The 19672-nt window shown below is 30.7% G+C and overlaps 1 protein-coding gene across 3 annotated transcripts in view; it reads right to left on the reverse strand.

Moving 5' to 3' along the window:
• The window catches only part of LOC118748670 (calcitonin gene-related peptide type 1 receptor), a 102111-nt gene that overhangs the window by 21429 nt on the left and 61010 nt on the right, over positions 1 to 19672 (reverse strand). For all 3 annotated transcript variants that reach the window (XM_036483266.1, XM_036483267.1, XM_036483265.1), the window contains exon 2: positions 13464 to 13492. The gene's annotated coding sequence lies outside the window, so the exon portion shown is untranslated. The remainder of the gene's footprint in view (positions 1 to 13463; positions 13493 to 19672) is intronic.

Raw genomic sequence — 19672 nt, forward strand, 5'->3', positions numbered from 1 at the left:
ACACTATTCGCCGCTATTACTCAAAGCCACCGAGAGGTAATGGAGTGGAAAAGTTGCAACAGTATATGTATTTGTATGTACATATATGCACATATATATGTATGAGAAAACTATAAAAAGATTTTTCTTAAGGCTTAAGAGGTTTATGGATATTCTAGCGAAGTACATGTATAACTAAGCTACGGATTTTAAACATAATTTTAGGCACAAAGTCTTCTATTTAAGACTAAAACGAACAGTACACAAGAGCACCAAGGGTCCAAAGCAAATAAAAATACCTGCTGCCATTTCTAATTTAAACTCAGCACGCTTTGATGCCTTACGTGCGATTTGGAACTTTTGTAATGAAACGCTTGTTTGTTTGGCTTTGTATTATATTGAGTTTCATGCGTAGATTTGTAAATTTTCTGTATGCGCAAACACTTGTTGCTTACGCGTTAGGATTTCAGTTGAATCAAGGTGCACTGAACTTCCCCAAAATTTTTCTTATTTCAAATTTTATAAACTTTTTTAGTAGCATTTCAGTGAAAAGGGAAACTGATGACTTAAATGAGTTACGGAAGGAAGATATCGAAAAATTAAAAAGAAAAAATTTAACCACTAAAAGAGAGACAAAATTTCAAAATTTAAAAAATATCCAATTTAATTGACATTAGCATTTTTGAAATGATGAAACACTTTTGCACTTTGTTGATAAATTTTATCAAGAATGTTTTGAGGAAATTTTCTCCTGCTCTGTTTATTATTTTCTGTTAGTCCATAATTAAATTTTTAAAATTTTTAAAATTTGAGAAAAAATGGGAATATTAATTTTTCATAAAAAATTAGATTATATAAAATATATATTATATGAAAAAAAAATAATAAGAAATAAAATATTGTTGAACAAATTAGCATACATACCCGCAAAGTATTCAAAGAACACAGCTTAAAATATTTTTTTGTAGGTATGTATATGTAGGTATGCATTTCAATTTTTATCTATTAAACGCTACATACAACAAAGAAATTAAAAAAATTTAAAATCTATTTCTTACGTGTTTATAGTTTTCGCTTTTTTAAGATTTTTATTCGGTTTTTTTGTACTATTTTGAGCCTTTTTTAATATTTTATAATTTTTTATACATAAAACAAGTAGGCTTTTAAACTAATTTTTAAATAAAAAAAGTGTTAAAAATTGTTTGTCCAGAAAAAAGCAAACAAGGAATTGGCAAAAATTAACATTAAATTTTGCAAATTGTGAAAAAATATGAGCTCAAAAGTTTATGCATATTTTTATTATTTTTTCTAATTTTCAGCTATATCCTAATGGCCTTATTCATAAAACATAAAATAGGTTTAAATAGTTTTATAAAATGACATTTTCATAAAAATTGGCGATTTATAAAGCACTTAAAGTCTTCTTAATTTTGTATGAATTTGGGCGTAAATCGTTTGTCCTTAACCACTTTAGTTTCAAAAGCATGCCACAAATATTTATTTCGCATCATTCATTAAATTCAACAATTTTCCACAGCAAAATCTCTTTAAAAACTATCTTTGCATTTCAGAAAGCCCCTTGGTTTTGCCTCGTTCTTTTTTGTGATCTTTTAATACCACTGGGAAGCACTTCGGAACAGAAGCGACATGAGAATTTTCATTAAATAGTGAAAAAAGGACAGCGCCGGCACACAGCGGACGGTCGACAAAAGCCAGCCAACCAGCCGCACGCATAGCCACTGTCAACAGTCAGCCAATATCAGCGGTGTATACAACTCAACAAGAAAGTGGGAATAAAGAGCGAATGATTGATAAACAAGTGGTGCAGCACGTTTCGGAAATATGTAAAAAGTCATTTGTTAAAAATATTTAAACTAAAAAAGTTTCTATTTATAATCATCTTTTGTTTCTCCTCCGTTATCATTGAAATTCTAAAATTTTTATTAATAGAAATTGTAACCGCGAAAATTCTCAGAAGATAAATGACATCGACGTTCAATCAATATTTGTCAATGAAATTGAAAAAGAAATTCACATCATTAGATACCGATAAATTATTGCGTGTTCTTTTAGGCGCTAACACACGCTCATGAATAATCAAAGGCAATCAAGCATATGTTTTGTTAACTGTTTTTTTGTTTACGATGACAAATGACTCTACTAACACACTTGTCGACAATTTTATTCGTTGCCACAATTAAAAGCAGATAATAAATTGCTTGATAAAAGTAAAAGCTAAAGACGAGATAGTGGGGTCGAAACTACTTCATGAGCGCCCTTGGTCGTCTGCGAGACTAAGAAGGTAAATTCAGAACACAGTAAGTATTGAGCGAAGGTGAGGCACCTTAACAAACTAGGCTTTTTGATAGAAAGTTCGATTGAAAGGTTACACATTTTTGAAATGAAACTTCTTTAGCGGCGGTTGGTTGATTGGGAGTAAATTGGCAAATTCAACGGAAATTGCACACGGAAATGGTGCAACGGAAATGGTTGGAGCTGAAACAAATGCTTCTTGATTGTATATGCATGGTATTAATTTAACAAAAACGTGCTAATAAATGGTTAAAGAATAACACTTAGAAAAAGACCAATATAAGAATGAAAGTAAAGGTGAGTACCTAGATAGATAAAAAAGGATAAAAGCAAAGTTAAAAATGAAAACAAATACAAAGATAAAGGCAAAAATGAAGATCAAGGTACATTTAAACACTTTACTTATATTAGGCAGAAGGTGAATGGGAATATGTAGAAGAAAATGATAAACATAAAGATAAAAACAAAGAAAAATATGAGCATGATGCCGATAAAAGTAAAGCTCAAGATGGAGGAAGAAAGATTAAAACAAAGGTAATTATAAAAAAAAGGATATACATATGTAGACAGAGACACAGAGACTCAATCTGGGAACTATTTCGGGATTTTAGAGATTTTCGGCATTCTCGGAGCTTATCGATATAATAATGGATATTTTTAACGATTTTGTTATCGATACTTTTGTCGATTTGGTCATCGATATTTTTATCGATTTTGTTACAGAACATCACATGATATGACTTCATTTGCGATTCTAGCGATTCGACTCTCGAAAAACGACTTGCATTCGGCACGACTCTCGCAATGCGGCTGAGTAAGCCTGAGCATTCCAATTTTACTCTAAATATCACTCATACGCACTGGTGACCTAACGCTAAAAAAAAAATGTCGAAAGTACTCTCCTAGAAATGATTTGTTTACCACTTAGTAGGCTCCTTGCTGTTTTATTACTATTTTTGTTTATTGTATTTACTGATGCTGACTGCTGGCTTTCAACTTGGCTCTGCGCACATTTGATTGGCATGTGGAGAATGCACAGGCTGCCGACTTGTATACCAATAAGCACTTTTCATTCGTTTTATTTTTCCAATAGATTTAAATTTCATTCGTCTAGATGCCAGCTGGCAACCCTTTTTGCATTTAATATCATATTATTGGTTTCTTGCCTGATCAATGTCTTAATCACGTCATTCATTCGGTAAGTGAAATATGTAAATTTTTGCTTTTGTACGATTTTAAATTTATTTCATTGGAGTGCCGAGTTGCTGCCGCCATTTCTGATATCCAGCTGTGAAATGCGATTATTTGTTCAACACTTTCTGTTTTTCGACTTGTCGAAAAGATTTGCGAGTTTTCTTAGAGCTTCACATGGCTATACTGTTGAAATATTTAAGTTTTGAAAATTTTTACTTATTTATTTATATTTAGCGCACTCAAGCGAACACAGAACAGAAGTGGATATAAATTCGATATGCGACAGATCTAGAGCCTTATTCGCATCGAATGAGGAACAAAATGTAATGAGTATTAACACAAACACTAATATATACTTATATGTGTAGGAAGTGATATGAAAGAAATGTAATGCATTTTTCTGGAGACTCGGAATATTCACTTCAACAAGAGGTCAATTGACCCATTCAACCCTACCTGACCTCGGATTCTTCGCAACAGCCCTAAAGAGCCTAGAGGGCGATCATAAAATATAATATCTAATCCAGTAATTTGACGAAGCCGCAGTATGCAAAGGAATACTAACGCAAGAGTCCATAAATAGGATGGCAGCCAACGCACGATGAGTACGATACAAGATGGCATATTCAATAGGCATGCAGTGATGATTGAGAGTCAGTGTAGAGAGAAAATCACAAGCACAGATAGCTTAGCTGCAGACGGCTTTACCTTTATCACTCAAACAGGTAGCAGGACCAAGGCGGTGACTTGCTCTTGGTGGGTTCCTCTTAGGCGAGTCTTCAGTTGAGGATGCGGCTATCAGGAAAGGCGATCCCGACGAAGAGGGCCGTCTGAGTGACAACGAAGAGGGCCGTCTGAGTGAAAGTGTGCGCTACCTATGGTGGTTAGAGGCAAGAACTATAGGAATCCTCTATATATACTGAAAAAGGTTGCCAAACAGTAGGATTAGCCCATCGTTGCCATTTGCCAAAGAAACAAGGCTGCGAAAAGTCTTTAGAAAAGCAGGGCAAGTCGAAAAAACGCAACTGATCGCGGGAGAATGCTTCGAATGCTTCCGTGCTGGAATGTAGACAGAATCAGGCTCGCATATCAGATATTTTATTGACATCGAAGAAATTTTTGAAGAGTTTTACCCATTCACTGCAACAGTGCACCTGTGAGTAGACTCCGATATTACCATTTCTAAGCCTTTTTGAAATAAAACTTTTTTTCTGTAATTTTGAACAAATGCATGTTTTTCCATGATGCGTGTGGAAATTCAAAATAAATTGATTTTTGATTATCACCGGATTTTTTACACATCAGCAAGCATATAGAAATGCACAATTTGCACTTTTTGTTGATTTAAGTAATTGTATAGCTTACGTGTGAACGGCTTAAAATTGAATGAACAGGAGAAGGAGTAAACAAAAGAGATATTTACATCCAGATACATAGTAGAAGTATGTAAGTAGGTATGTAAATTAGGGTGGTCCAAAACAAGTAAAGTCGGAATTTTAATGCGCCCACCGAAAAATCGAAAAAAATATACCCCTATTTTTTATTTTGAAATCAAAAAGTATTTAGTGGTCGCTCAAAGTGCTCAAAGTTTTCCATGTATTTTATATGGGGGAAAAAACTTTTTGTAGGAATGGTATAGAGTTCTTGAAAATCAATAGTTTTTCGATCGGAAAACTCTGGATTTCTTCAAGGTACTTCCAATAACAATACCCAATTGTTTATATAAATATTTTTTAATACTAAAGATTTTTTATTTATCCCTCCATTGCATCTTATGTTGGTTCTGGCGGGCCTATAATGGTGAAATAAATAATTGGGTGTTATATTTAGGAATCTCCTGAAAAGAAACCTAGTTTCCCGATCGGAAAAATATTGATTTTCAAGTATTCTAAACCATTTATACAAAAAGTGTTTTTTCCACCATATAAAATACATGGAAAACTTTGAGCACTTTGAGTGATCTCTAAATATTTTTTGATTTCAAAATAAAAAGTATAGGTATATTTTTTCAGTATAGAATAATCCTAGGGGGTAAGAGCATAAAAATTCCGACTTTACTTTTTCACATGCATTTTTAGAACACCCTAATGTACATACGTGTAACCTGTATAGCCTGCCAGCCATCAGCGCACACTTCCGTTTATTTTCATTGCATAAACAAACAAAAATTACACTTCACGTCCGCATACACATACATATGCACACTTGTCGGCTCACACCTCCTACGATTTGCCAATTTCCTTATTATTTTTTGCCTTGAAATTTTCAATGATTACCTCACTCAACTGCAACCACCTGCCTTGCCTTTTCGGCTGTGCTGCGAATAATTGAAACATTTTGGCCACTTGATTGGCGTTTAAGTGATTGGCATGAATTATTTTACACAATTTTTAAGTCAATTATTAACAAATGCCTGCAAGTTCAAATTTTAAGTCTTTTTAGTGGCATAATTGAATTATGAGAATGTGGAGGTTGTCGGCTGGCGGGCTAAAAAGGAAAGCGTAGAGTGCAGGCGTTGATGACGTGCCGCAGATGGCTGGTGAAGTGCTGATAAAATGAAGAGGAGGTATACGACGTGAGTGGTAGAGAAAAGTGAGCTAATGAAGGCACGTTTGCCAGCGAGTATAATGGTGAAAAAATTCTGGAAAATAATCCCAAAAACGGAACATGATTTGTATTAATAATGCAATGCTTCTTCCGGCTAGTGCTTAAATTCTTGGAAATTTTTTTAGAGTAAAAAATGTTTGGAATAAAGCCTTCCGCTTCAAATAAGTTTCATAGCATAGCGAGTATAATTTCCTAAGGGTACTATCGCTTTTTCACTATGAATTATAGGGCTGCATGAATTCTTTCAAATGTATCTATTGCTACGCTCCTCCTATTACAATACGAACAAACTTGTTTGTAGAAAACCAACTAAAACCGAAATGAGTTTGAATGATTTGACTGTTTTTCATTCATGCATTCAATTTCCTCCATTTGAAGGTAGAAAATTTAAAACAAAATATATATTCATAACTAACAAAATTCCAAAAGCTGAGTGTTTTGTATGTGAAATGGAATATTCAATTCTATCCTACTCTGTTTGGCTAGAAGTTTGAATGAAGTCATGCAGGCCTCTACTATGAATGAAGAAACAATAGAATGCTGTTAAAAATATTTGTATACACAATGGAATTAAGCAACAAAAACGTAGTGAAAGAAACAATTTTCTACCACAATCTGCAACAATGCAATCGGGAAGTTCACAGCAAAACATAGCAAGCAAGCAAGTTGGGAATTTATTCATTCAATAGACGAGAGAGTAAATGAAAGCTATTGCATACACATAAGTACACAATAAAAAAGGCAGAAAAAAAACAATACAGTAACAACAAAATACTTAAAAACAAAGCGAAAAAAATAACAACAACTTGAAAGTTGAATGAATGGCGAAAACTGCTTTGTTTTTTTGCCATATCATGTAAGACCCTTGACTGGTGTTGAAAATAGAGAACTCCCAGGGGAACAAAAATATACATATGTACATACATCCACGCTGTGATAAATATATGTAAATAAAATAGACAACTGTAGCAAAGTCTTGACATCAAACTAAAGAGGATATTAAGGAAAATTAGTAAATTTTTTTAATAGGATTGTCACAAAAATAGTAATTAATTATAATTATATAAAATGATAGAAACCCCTTTTAAATATTGACAGCTGACGAAAGTGTTTGATAAACTTCAAATTTAGACATATTTCCTGATGTAGTTGCCAGCTATTAAATCGAACTGAAATTTTTCCTGGAAAATTAAGCCAAGCTGATCATTCTATCATCAAAAAAAAAAATATTGGAAGAGTTGCCATAGGTTTAAGAAAAAATAAAATTTAATTACTTAAAACCAGTCGAAACTTATAATAAATATATTCAGGGTTTCGGAGCATATATTGAAAAAATTTAAATTAATAAAATAAAGTGCCAAATTGTAGTTATTCGGAACATTTCCTAAATTTAAGTTGTATATTGACTAAAATTGTAAAGAAAAACTAGTGTTTACTAAAATTAGAGGCGGATTTGACTGTATTTGATGATATGCCTGCCAATATTTTTTTAGACAAGAAAGCACGTGTAGTAAGCTTTAAAATGTTGGCCATGAAATACTAATGAAGAGATGTTCAAGGGCAGCTTGCTTCAAATGTAAGGGTTACCACCTTATCTAGTCCTTCAAAAACGTATACGAAAAACTTAAAAAAATTTTGAAATAATACAAAATTACATCAGATGGGGTTATTGACTGCAATTGGAATTTATCATGAAGCAGGGTTGCCATAAAATTAAAATTAAAATTTAAAAAATATACTTAAAACAGATTTTGTATTTTTTAATGTTTTCCCAGCACAACAATTTAACAAAATTATTTTACAGTGATTGGACTAAACTTTTGTGGCCATTTTTTAAATAAGAAACTTTTATTTTGTGTGTTCAAATTAAAACGAAGAATATACTTAAAATTAGTTAATTTCAAATTTTTATTGGATGCGATAACCAAAAATTTTTAACTGAATAAACTTTTAATGTTGTGGTAAGCCCATTTGATAAAAAATTAAATTCATTCCGCGTATGGTATCGGACATATTTGTATGAAAGCGAAATGCTTTAATAAACTTTACACAATAGCCGTGTTTTTTATGTTCCTACGCTTAACTTGTAAAAACCAAGCTGCGACAATTTCTGTTTAAAAACAAGTAATTTTGGCTTTATCGACAACTATTCAAAAGCGCACACAAAGTTCGTCGCTTTGAGTTGCATAAAAATTTTGAGCGCAGATAAGTATGCTTTTGAAAACACACCTAATGTATAGCTTTCTATGAGGTTGCCACCTAGATATATACATAATTTTTTATGTACGTATGTACATATATAGTTTCAAAACAAAAATAAAAGTAATTTAAAATAACTTAAATTAAGAATAATAAAGACAGAAGAAACCATCTAAAATGTATTTTGTTTTAAAAATTTTTAGTGTGGCTGCCTTAAACTTTAAAACAAAATAAAAAGGAAAAAGATTAAATATTTGTCATACGATTGAAGAAAGGGAATACTTTTTAGAAATACTGTAACGTAGTACAAATCGCCACCAATTTAAATGCAACTATGTAGTTGAAAAGAAAACAACTCTCAATCCTTGCAAGTATTGGAATAGGGTTTTTGTGTTTTAATGAACTTTTGGGGTCACCAAACCCGGCTGCGAAAACCAATTATTTTGTATACATAGTTACAAATGTCTACAAAATCCTCTACCCAGCAGCAGAGTTGGGACTTTTTGTCCATTTCGATGATCGATCAACCTAGTTCAAATCACTCAAGTGAACTCGTTCATTTAGTTCATTATCGTTCATTTTAGTTCACAATTTAAAATAGTGAACCCGAGAAATAAAACACTACTGGTTTTTTTATAAAAAAAATAATATTTATCGCGATAAATTTTTAAGTTTTTTCTCTTCGTTTTGTTTTAAATAAAACTGTACTAAAAGATGTATTCTCCTTTATTATTCTAAAAACAAAATTATATGTTCGGATTCGATGCTTAAGAAAGGTACCCATTTTTGTCCACAGAAATCTGGTCACCGTAACTATATGTAGGCTTTTAAAACAACTCATTATGTAAGATACAGCGGTGGCAACGTAATTAGCAACCTATAACTTTTACAATATTTACAAATATTTAAAATGTTAAATTTTTTTCGTTAACGTTTTATAAAAATATATATAACATAAGCCGTATAAAAAAGTTAAAAATTTTGTACAAAACTGCCAAAAATTCAACATATTTATAAAAAACACTCATAAAAATTTTCAAATTTTTACTCAGATTTTTATAAGCTATTTAATTTCAGTATCATAATGTGCACGTTTGAAGTGGCTAAAAATTGCCGCTGATTTTAGAAATTTTGTGTTTGCTGAGACCTTTCGCATTTTCTTTCACTTAATACATACTTATGTATGTATACATAAATTAATTTATGTGAAATTTAAGAAAAACGGAAACCTGGAGCAAATAGTTAATTTTAAATTTTGAACTAGTTCGTTCGATCAATCCAGTCACCTAGTTCATGGAACGAACTAGTTCGTGAACTTTCCAACCCTACCCAACAGCGAACAACAATAATTTCCAAATTTCCAAAATTTTTCACATTGACCCAACAGAGTTTTGCTTGCTGCTGCTGCTGCTAGCATTGCATGCCAACGGCGACTAACAAAAGCACATCTGATTGACAAACATTTAGATTTGTGGTCGAGAATATGAATAGCAAATCACGGACAAACAAAAATCAATCAATGAACACACCCACACATTTGACGATGCGCAAATACTACAGACGCGCGCTGCGGGCGGTGGACTGATAAGCAAGTTTAATAAAAGTTGGCAACTTGAAAGGGAGTAGTGTTTTTTTTTTACTGGCCATGAATAACAAATCAGCTGTGGTAGTGCGAGTTTTTTTTATAAATACTTATGTGGGCCCCAAGAATAAAAAATGCGAAAGCTTGCATGCGGATGTGATCTGAATGTATAGGATCATGCTATTAGAATGTTTTTCTGTTTTAATCTGTCTGTTTGCGTTAAAGTAAGGCTATTAGTATTGCATTTTTTATGCATAAAATAACTTGGTCAAAGATAAATGCGAGCATTTCTTTCCTGGACATACGTTAACATGTAAATGCAGACTTCGCTTAACAAATTCGTTGCATATCTCAAAGGCGCTTGGCAGCATATTAAACATCACTAGCAGTTCGCCTGTTTATTTGTTGGTTTAAATGATTAACCACGCTTTTATTTGCCTCCTTTGGAAGTCATGAATAAATTAAGGCATCAGCTGATTGCAATAAAAATATGAAAATTGGTATTTAATCTGAACATTGCTTCAAATTATGTAAATATGTTTGTATGCACGTACGAGGGATGTTTCTAAAGTTCTGGAAATTGTGCTATAATTAAATTAAATACGCAGAACTTAAAAGCAATGGGTGGAAGACAAGTCTTGACATGTTTGTGTAACTATCTAGTGCAATACTGTTCAGTCTGGTTTAGGTGTTCGACTGAAAAGGACGCGTTTTCATAGCACTGTTTTTGTAACCATGGAAGACGCAGTCGTTCGAATGGACACCGACGCTTCAGCTCTGAAAGTATTCAACTCGGAACCCGCTGGTGGTAGCAGAGGAAGAGGGATCAGAAATTATTCAGCGGGCCACTGCAACAGACGCTTATTAAAAAATGGCCTGGAAAGTTGCATAAGCGTCCGTTATTGCAACTGGATAATGCAAGACCACACACCACAAGAAAGACGAAGGATGTTTTGAACAATTTACGATGGGAATTGCTTCCGCAAGCACCTTACTCCCCCCGGATCTGGTACCCAGTGATTATCATCTGTTTCCAGATTTGAAAAAGCGCTTCGATTTGAAAGTTTAACTTATGTAAACGTGCCATAAATAGGCGGATTGAAGAGACACCGAAAAGTTCTTTGAGGAGGGCTTAAAAATATATTTGTTTATCGTTGGGATAAATGTAATCAGTAAAATGGAGATTATGTTGAAAAACTACAATGTAATACATATTGACGAAAATTAACAAAATAATAAAAATTATAGCTACACTGAGCCAAAAGTACGATGATTTTTGCAACCAAGTTATTGTTTGGTTTTCTCATGGTAAATAAATACCCCGATTGTATTTAAGAGATGTGATTGAAGTTGGACATTTGAATGCAAATTTGTATATCTGGCTGTAGCTAATCTTGTAGAAATGAATGCTGTCTTTCGTTAGTTTCCAGCAGGCTTGGGTTCGAATTCAACATAACTTTTATTTTTATTCTTTTGTTTTTTTGTTTTTTTTTTAATTACGAAAAAGCATCTGTGAAGTGCAGAACCAAATCAAATGACGAAGAAACTTGATTCAGGTTGAACATTGATTCTTTTTCAAGTTTGAATTTGGTAATGTTACCCAATTTTTGGTTAATTTTTTTCTCAGTGTAAATTCCCAAAACTGTGGAAACATCCCTCATATATAAAAGCAAGTTTGTATCCATTGCAAGCTCACATCCTCTGCTCGGCTTGAGTTTAAATGTTTACAAGACAAATACACTCGGAGGTTTGCCATTGCCTTCCGGGGGCGACCGCTGTTAGAACAAAACTTTTTCCTAATTTAGATGTTGTTCGGACCAGCGAGCAAACCCAGGTCCTACGTGGTGGTAGTACGCACCTCTAATCACTCGGCCACAGAGACTCCCTATATATTTTGTGTTTAATATTTGGGGCTATATGGTTTACCTTAGAATATTACTTAGAATATAAATTAAAAATTTCAAATTTCAACTAAAATTTTAGTACCTAAATTTAGCATTTTTTTGCTTTAAAGCTATTTAATACTATTAGTGTTTAGCTCTAAGCATTCAGTTATTTAGTATTTTAGATTCAGCACCAAAATTTAGCGATGATTCTAAAACTGAAATTAGTATAGTAAAATATACTGGAATTAAAAAAAAATATGATGCAGCTGCAATATCGAAAGCTGGCTAAATTTATACTACTGAAATTTTAAGTCCAATTTTTTTATTTTTACAAAAATGTAATAATGCGGATTTCTTTACCGAAATCCAAATGCTTTCAGAACTAATTTTTTTTTAATATATATTCAGTACAGAAATTTTTATTGCTAAAACTTTAAGTACTTAATTTGCATAACTTATAATGCGATATCGGAATCTTAATGAATTTTTAGTAGTGAAATTTTTAGTGTCAATTTGCTTATTTTTATGAAAATGTATTAATCCGGATTTCTTTACCAAGATCCAAATGTTTTTAAAACTGAATTGTTTTTATATATTTTTGGTACAAACAATTTTTTTGCTAAACTTTTAGTACTTAATTTTAATATCTTATAGTGCTGGCTGACCTACCAACGTCTTAATAATGTTTTTAGTACTAAAGCTTTGTTTTGAATTTTTCGTAATAAATAGTACATTCTTACTTAATTTTAAATATATTTAACGAATATTTGCAGCAGGTTTATCGCACTGTAAAATTCCCAATAGTTTAAAATTTTTAGTACTAAAATTTTTACTCCTAAAATTTTTAGTATTTAATTATGATAATATTAATACTAAAATGAAACTAGCGTTTTTGGCTGTAAAATTATAAAAGATGCAGTTCATAATCATGCAACTGTAACAATATATATAACATTAAAATTTGATATGTTTATTTAAAAAACTTGTATTAAAGTAGTTAGTACTAAAACTCAACTGATATTTTTGATACACGAGTTTCAAAAGGAATTTTGGAAAAACTTTTGTAGTATTTTAGTGATTTTGAGAAGCCCCAGAACTAAACTTTACCTATATTTTTAGGGCAAATTCTTATGAAAAACTGTTTTTATTTTTAGTACTAAATTGTTAAAAGTACTGAAATTGACATAGAGTAAATATTTAATATGTAGCAAAAGCATAGTGTTAGTACTAAAATTTTTCCACCTTTTTTCCTATTTAAAGCATGATTTAGATTAAAATTTTTCAGTTTTAATACTAATATTAATTTTTTTCGTCGAATTTTCGAAAATCTTTTTTTTTGAAATAAATATTATCAAATTGTATTTACTAAAATTTTATCAAAAATTTTGAAAATTAAAAATTTTTATAATTGACCAATTAAAAATGTTTTAGAATCAATGTTTTTATGTTATTTATTTATATGGAATAATTGTTTTAAAAATGAATTTACGCACGATTAAAAATTTAAAAATATGCAGATAGTAAATAGATTTAGTACTTTTTAGTTGTGACGAAAGAAATTGCGATTTCTGCGATAGCATTTTAAGTGATTTATAATAGTTAGTTAAATAAGTCTAAAAACTTAAAGAAATATTTTTTGTGTGCTAAAGGAAAATGTAGTAGGCGTACTAAAACAATACAAACATTTTTTAAGAACTACTTACTGTGTTTAAAATCCTAGGCGAAGTAAAGTCTGTAACAAAAATGAAAAAGGCTTAGAAAATGTTAGGACTAAGTAAGAAAGGGCGTAAAAGATAAAGCAAATAAAAATATATATGCTTATACAAACATATTTTTATGCATATAATTTCTCGAAATTCATGCAACATATTTTTTTTCGCTCAAAACTGCTGCGCTGAAAATTTAGTACCAACTATTTGTATATGTAATTTTTTTATGATTACACAAAATACTCGACACTAATCGTGTAATCAGCGATTTTCCATTAATTCGCATTTAATTTGATTTTTAAAGCAAAGATTTGGCAATTTCCGGCAATCAGAGCGCGCATGTGAGTGTGTGCGCGTGACTTTAACCGAAAATTTTCATTTGAGCGGAAAAATTGTAATCGCATTTACATAGTTACTCATGCGCCACCATAACGCAACTGTCACACACACGCGCCCACTAAGTAAATTGCTCGGCCTACAACAATGCGCGCAGGGTTTTTTTTTTGTAAAAAAATTTACGCCAACGCCTTTTTTCCAGAAATTTGATTTGATAAAATTTTTTACTCCAAATTGTTTATTGCATAGCATAGCATTTTTTGGTTACCCATACGCAACGTCCCACAGCTGTTGTTCGGCTGTTTATTTAATATTTATTATACTTAGTCGCAAACGTATGAGGGTTTGCATACTTTTCAAGCGCATCGAAGCGGATGAGAGTAATCAATTGCAAATTTGAGTCGTATTCTCTGGCTCACACCCATACATGCAAGTAGGCAAACACTGATATTTAAATAGTTGTGTATGCATATTTATTGTGTGGGTGTGTGCGTAGGTGAATGCATCCCACACAGCATATTTATTAGATTTGTGTAGCTGTGGTCTAGCGGGTTCTTTAAAATGCAAACAAATTTGATATTTTAATGACTTTATGAGTTTTTTGTTTGTTTGTTATTTATCAAAGATTAATTTATTTTTGCAATGTTGCAAAATTTTACTGAGTACTGTTATGTGAGGAAATGAATGAATAAATTTTTGTTAATTAAAATGAGAATTTTTTCTTGCTGTTGTTTTTTATTAAAGTAAATCAAAACAAACAGTAGTTGAGAAGCGTTAAATCACAAACAAGGTAATCTTCCTTCGAGGCACATGGAAAGTTTATACATCTACTACTGAATCTCTTCCACGCCGTGATGAGGGATTACGATACTACTACTTTAGGAAGACTATTCGCAAACTAGATACTCAAAACATAGCGAAAATTTAAATTTTCTCTATCGTAATTGGTTTATGGCGAATTTTAAACTTTTTGCTTATTTCGAAAATTTGTAAAACTGCAAAATATTTAAAGTTTTTTTTATAGTATTTCTGAAAAGTAGAAAGGTTTTGTGTTTCACAAAATTTAGACAAAGAAACACGAAATTTTTTTAAGTTTCTGACATTTTTGAAATTAAGGGAATTCGGAAATTTAAAATTAAAATATTTTTCTTTTTTTGAAATCTTTTGACTTTTTTACTATTTTCTTTAAAAGTAGTTTTACGGTTTTTGAGAGATTTTTTTTTTAGCTTAGTTGTCAGTTTTTACCTTTTGTTTTTGGTAATTTTTATGACATTTTAAAACCCAATAAGAAACGTTCTTTAATTTTTATGACAGCTTTAAAAAGCTGCATAATAAACAAATTTTTTTAAAGCTTTTGGTAAGTAAAAAATTTTGGGCAGTTCTGAGATTTAGAAAAAAATAAAAATTTTGTTAACTTGTTAATTTTTTTATTTTTTCTGTTTTTGGTTATTGGCCTTTGAAATTTGGAATTTGTTCATTTTTTTGTTAACATGTTAATTTTTATATTTTTTATATTTTTGGTTACTGGCCTTATTGTTATTCTTATTACATGCGCACGTATTTATAGATTGGGAAATTACATGAAATTTAAGAGCGTTTTTTATTATTTTGGGTACCCCTTTCTATAAATAAATAATTTAGAATTGTTGATATTTTATAAAAACATGAAATTTTATGCAATATATTTTTTTCGAGGCTATAAAATTAGTTGAGAGGTATAAATATTTATGGAGATTATATGAATCTTCAGAATATATAGATATTTTTTTGCAATTTGGTTATGTTTTTGAAAAGAAAATATTTTTGTAATTTTCAAATTAAGAATAAGGAATCATCTTTCCTTGGAAATATTATAAAACTGCTGATAATTTTTGAGAAAGCATAGTTTTCCCATCAATTCTAACATTCTTGAAAATTTTTTTAAGTACAAAATTGGAAATCATCGGCAAGTCTTTAACGCCTCTAAAAAATTAATTGTTTTGAAATCTTTAACCTTTTTAATGCTTTGGTCAAATGTTCAGCGCATTTAAAGTAATTTCATTAAGTTTTGTGATTTTGAAATACCTTTTCTAAGTATCTCGAATTTTATAATTAAAAAATGAGTAAATATTTTACAAATACTTTTATAAAATTAAAAAAATTAATTTTTAAAAAGTTTTTTTTTGGAGTTATAGAAGATTTAATTAAGCAGAAAATTTTAAATATTTGTCATAGATATACGGCACCCTCATATTGATAAGTTTTGACTATTTATTTAATTTTTTTTTTTTATATATATAAATATATCTCATTCTATAATTATAATAAAACCCATATAAATCAAAGTTTCATTAAAAATTCACAGTTTTTATTCAGCATTTTAAGAAATGTTTTCGTATATTTTGCTTCATATGTTTGTATATAAAAAATTTTCGAACTTAGGAAAATTTGTGACAACAAAAAAAAAATGCCAAAAATCGACGTTACTTTGTAGCCATTTCAATCATGCAATTTCCGAAATTTTTATGAACGTTTTTTTTACTATTTTGTAATTTTTGTACAAAGGTCGAAGCTTAGATTTATATGTTTTATGTTAAAGGATGAACTATATTAAAAAATAAAAAATAAAATAAATAATAAAATTAAATAACTATAAAGTAAATAGTCTAAACTTGTCATTACGTTAGTGTTGCACCCACATTTTTTTTTTGTTTTTTCTGAAAATTGTATTTTTTTGGTTTGTAAAATCTTAGAAGTAAATTTTTGTTCTGCCGATTTTTATTTTTTTTTTAATATACATACATTTTTAAAGAATTTCATCATTACTAAAGTCTTCTACTCCGCACCAATGGGTGGACAACAAAAGCAAGTGTGCGTGCCCCGCTCACAATGGAAGTGCAGAACGACCTGCCCGCACTTGGGATGGTATGAACAACTGGCGTAAAATTGCAGAGGTGAGGGCAACTGGCGAAGCTTGTTGGTCTTGGCCTAAACCGCCAAACGGCTGTAGTGCCTAAAAGAAGCCTTGTAAATTTTGTAAGTTTTGTATAAATTTTTTGGCAATGAGGAAAACTATTTTTTATGAATTTTACAAAAAAAAAAGTTATTTCCTTAAATATGTATGTAAAAAATCATAAGGCTCGAAACATTTCGAATGACAATGGCCGAAAGAGGTGAAATGAAAAGTCATATCAGTACTTGCATATGTAAGTAAAAAAATATGCGCTCTACAGTATGAAATTAATTTATTTAAAACCCGCATTTTATTCATTTATGCGAAATCGTAAAATCCTTACAAAATGTTTTCGAACGTTATTCTAAGCTAGAAAAGTCTTCATATGATTTTGTATCACAACTGTTTAAGAATGTCAAGTTTATGTTTTGTGTTTATTAAAAAATGTTGCCATTTATCATGTTTTTATCCCACGCAAGTTTGTATGCAGCTGTTAATATATGTATGTATGGATGTACAAAAGAGAGTTATAAAAAACACTACCGACATTTACTTGTGTTGAAATACATGCTTGCGTATTATAAAAATACAAGCATGTATAGTACATATATGTCGCCATTCTATCCAACAGCTCATAAATGTCATTTCAAAGCATTATAAAGTACAGCACATAACTTCTCGGTGACCACAAAAGCTGTTGTGTAGCGTAGTCGTGGCTTAGCTTACAGAGAGTAAATGATGCCGCATATGTAGGTAAGTATAAGGACGCGCTGATAGACCCTCGTACATAAAAGTAGTATAATGTAATAATGCTGGCAACATTGGAAAAGTAGTAAAAAATCATATTTTTTTTTCTAAACCAAGCATTTTTCGCTGCCAACAACGCTTATTGAAATTCCTAATGTCTGCTCACACGCGTTTGTTTTCATATATTTACTGCATATGCACATATTTTTATGCTTACTTGTATATTTTTTGCCTACTTCTAGCGAAATTTCTTCGCCTTTTAGTGCCAGCATGAATGCATATTAGTGTCCTGTTGTTCTACAGACTACTTATTGTAGCTGCTACTCCCACTTGGCCTTTTTGTGAGTCGCTGTGTGGGATACTTTCTTCCGGACTGTACCTATATTTGTAAAACAAATAAAAGCTGTTGAGTTGCTTTGCTTGGTACATTTGATACACCCTTGCACACTTATGTGTATGTACTTTAATTCGTTTTTAAAATATTTGTTATGAGCTGAAAGGTCACATACGATTTCAAAATTTTATATACAATTTTAGTTTGAATATGCCCCTTGGTAAAGGTTTTGCGTCCTAACAATTTTCAATAAATAATAATTTTAGGAATATAAAATACTTTCATATGTATGCATATTAGGGTGGGTAATTGTTTTTTTTTTTTGCTAAATCGTATAGTCTTTTCTGATACTGCGAATGATTCTTAGAGAAAGTGTAAAAGAAACCATAGATCGGAAATGGGTTTCGAGCCTGAGCCTTTTGAAATAAAAAAGTTACCATTTCACGATTTTTTGTTTATTTTTTTTTTGTTGAAAGTGTTTGCTAATTTTTTCCATATAAAAAAATCATCAGCAAAAAAAAAATTACAAAAATCAACGGTACTAGGACCCACTGTAATTTCACTTTATTTTACTAAAATTGATTGATTTGCAAATCTTTCTAAGAAATCCAACTAAAAAGGTTGACATTTTTATTTTTAAATTTTTTTTTTGATTTTTTTTTTTACATTTTGCGCAAAGTTTGAAATTTTTATTTATACGATTTTTGCTAAATAGTTAACTATATATTTACAAAAAAATATCTAAAATTAAATAACAAAATAAATTGTCAAAACTTGTCAATATGTTGTGCGCTTATAATTTTGACACTGAGTGTATTTTTGCATAGTAAATATTGTAAATCCATTTAAAATGTTATAAGGTAAAATACAGGTTGTTACTAGTTGTAAGAAAAGCTGAACACTTTGTAAAACTGACATAGAACGAGAAAATAAAATATTGAGAAACAGTTTTTTATTACTTTTTTTTTAAATGCGCAGGCTAGAAACTCATTTCCAACTAATAGCTGTTTCCACAGTTTCTCTTAGAACTAACTATAGAAGCCTAAAATACCATGCGATTTGTCGAAAAACTTTCGTTTGAACAATTCGACCCATATATACATATGTACATACATATGTGAGGGACAGATATAAATGGCGGGATAGTAAAAGTGTACTTAGTGTATGTGTAAAGACTTAATTTTAATGGCGTCTTAGGCGAGTGACTTATAATTTTTATGAACTTCAAAATGTAAGACATCATTTAAAGTCTCCTTTTAGGCGCTTTAAAAAAGCTAGATTGATTTGAAGCTGTTCAGACATTCTATTGCTGCTTTAAAATAAACAAAAATAAAAAAGCACTTAAAATTACGTAGTAGTTCGTAAAACGTATGAGTAAACACTAGGGTGGTACAAAAAACAGTAAAGTCGGAATTGTGATGCTCTCACTCCCTAAGATTGTTCTATATCGAAAAAAAGTATACCCCTATTTTTTTATTTTGAAATCAAAGAATATTTAGAGGTCGCTCAAAGTTTTCCATGTATTTTATATGGGAAAAAGTACCTTTTCGGAGAAATGGTATAGAATAGTTAAAAATCAATATTTTTCTACCAGAAAATTCTGTTTATCTGCAGGAGATTCTCAATAATATTACCCAGTTGTTTACTTAACCATTTTATCATCACAATTCCGACTTTACTTTTTCCCATGCATTTTTGGACCACCCTAGTAAACACAAACACCACAAAATGGCATACTTTGCTTATACAATCGCATCCCTTTTATTAATATCATTTCCTACTATACATTCTGACCCAGCGCAGTTGGGTTTCCTATTCCGCATTTAGTTCCACACAAAACTTTTTGTCATATTT

The sequence above is a fragment of the Rhagoletis pomonella genome, unplaced genomic scaffold (genome assembly GCF_013731165.1).
Source record: "Rhagoletis pomonella isolate Grant_MI unplaced genomic scaffold, Rhpom_1.0 Rhpom_scaffold_00013, whole genome shotgun sequence".
NCBI classification, from domain to species: domain Eukaryota; kingdom Metazoa; phylum Arthropoda; class Insecta; order Diptera; family Tephritidae; genus Rhagoletis; species Rhagoletis pomonella.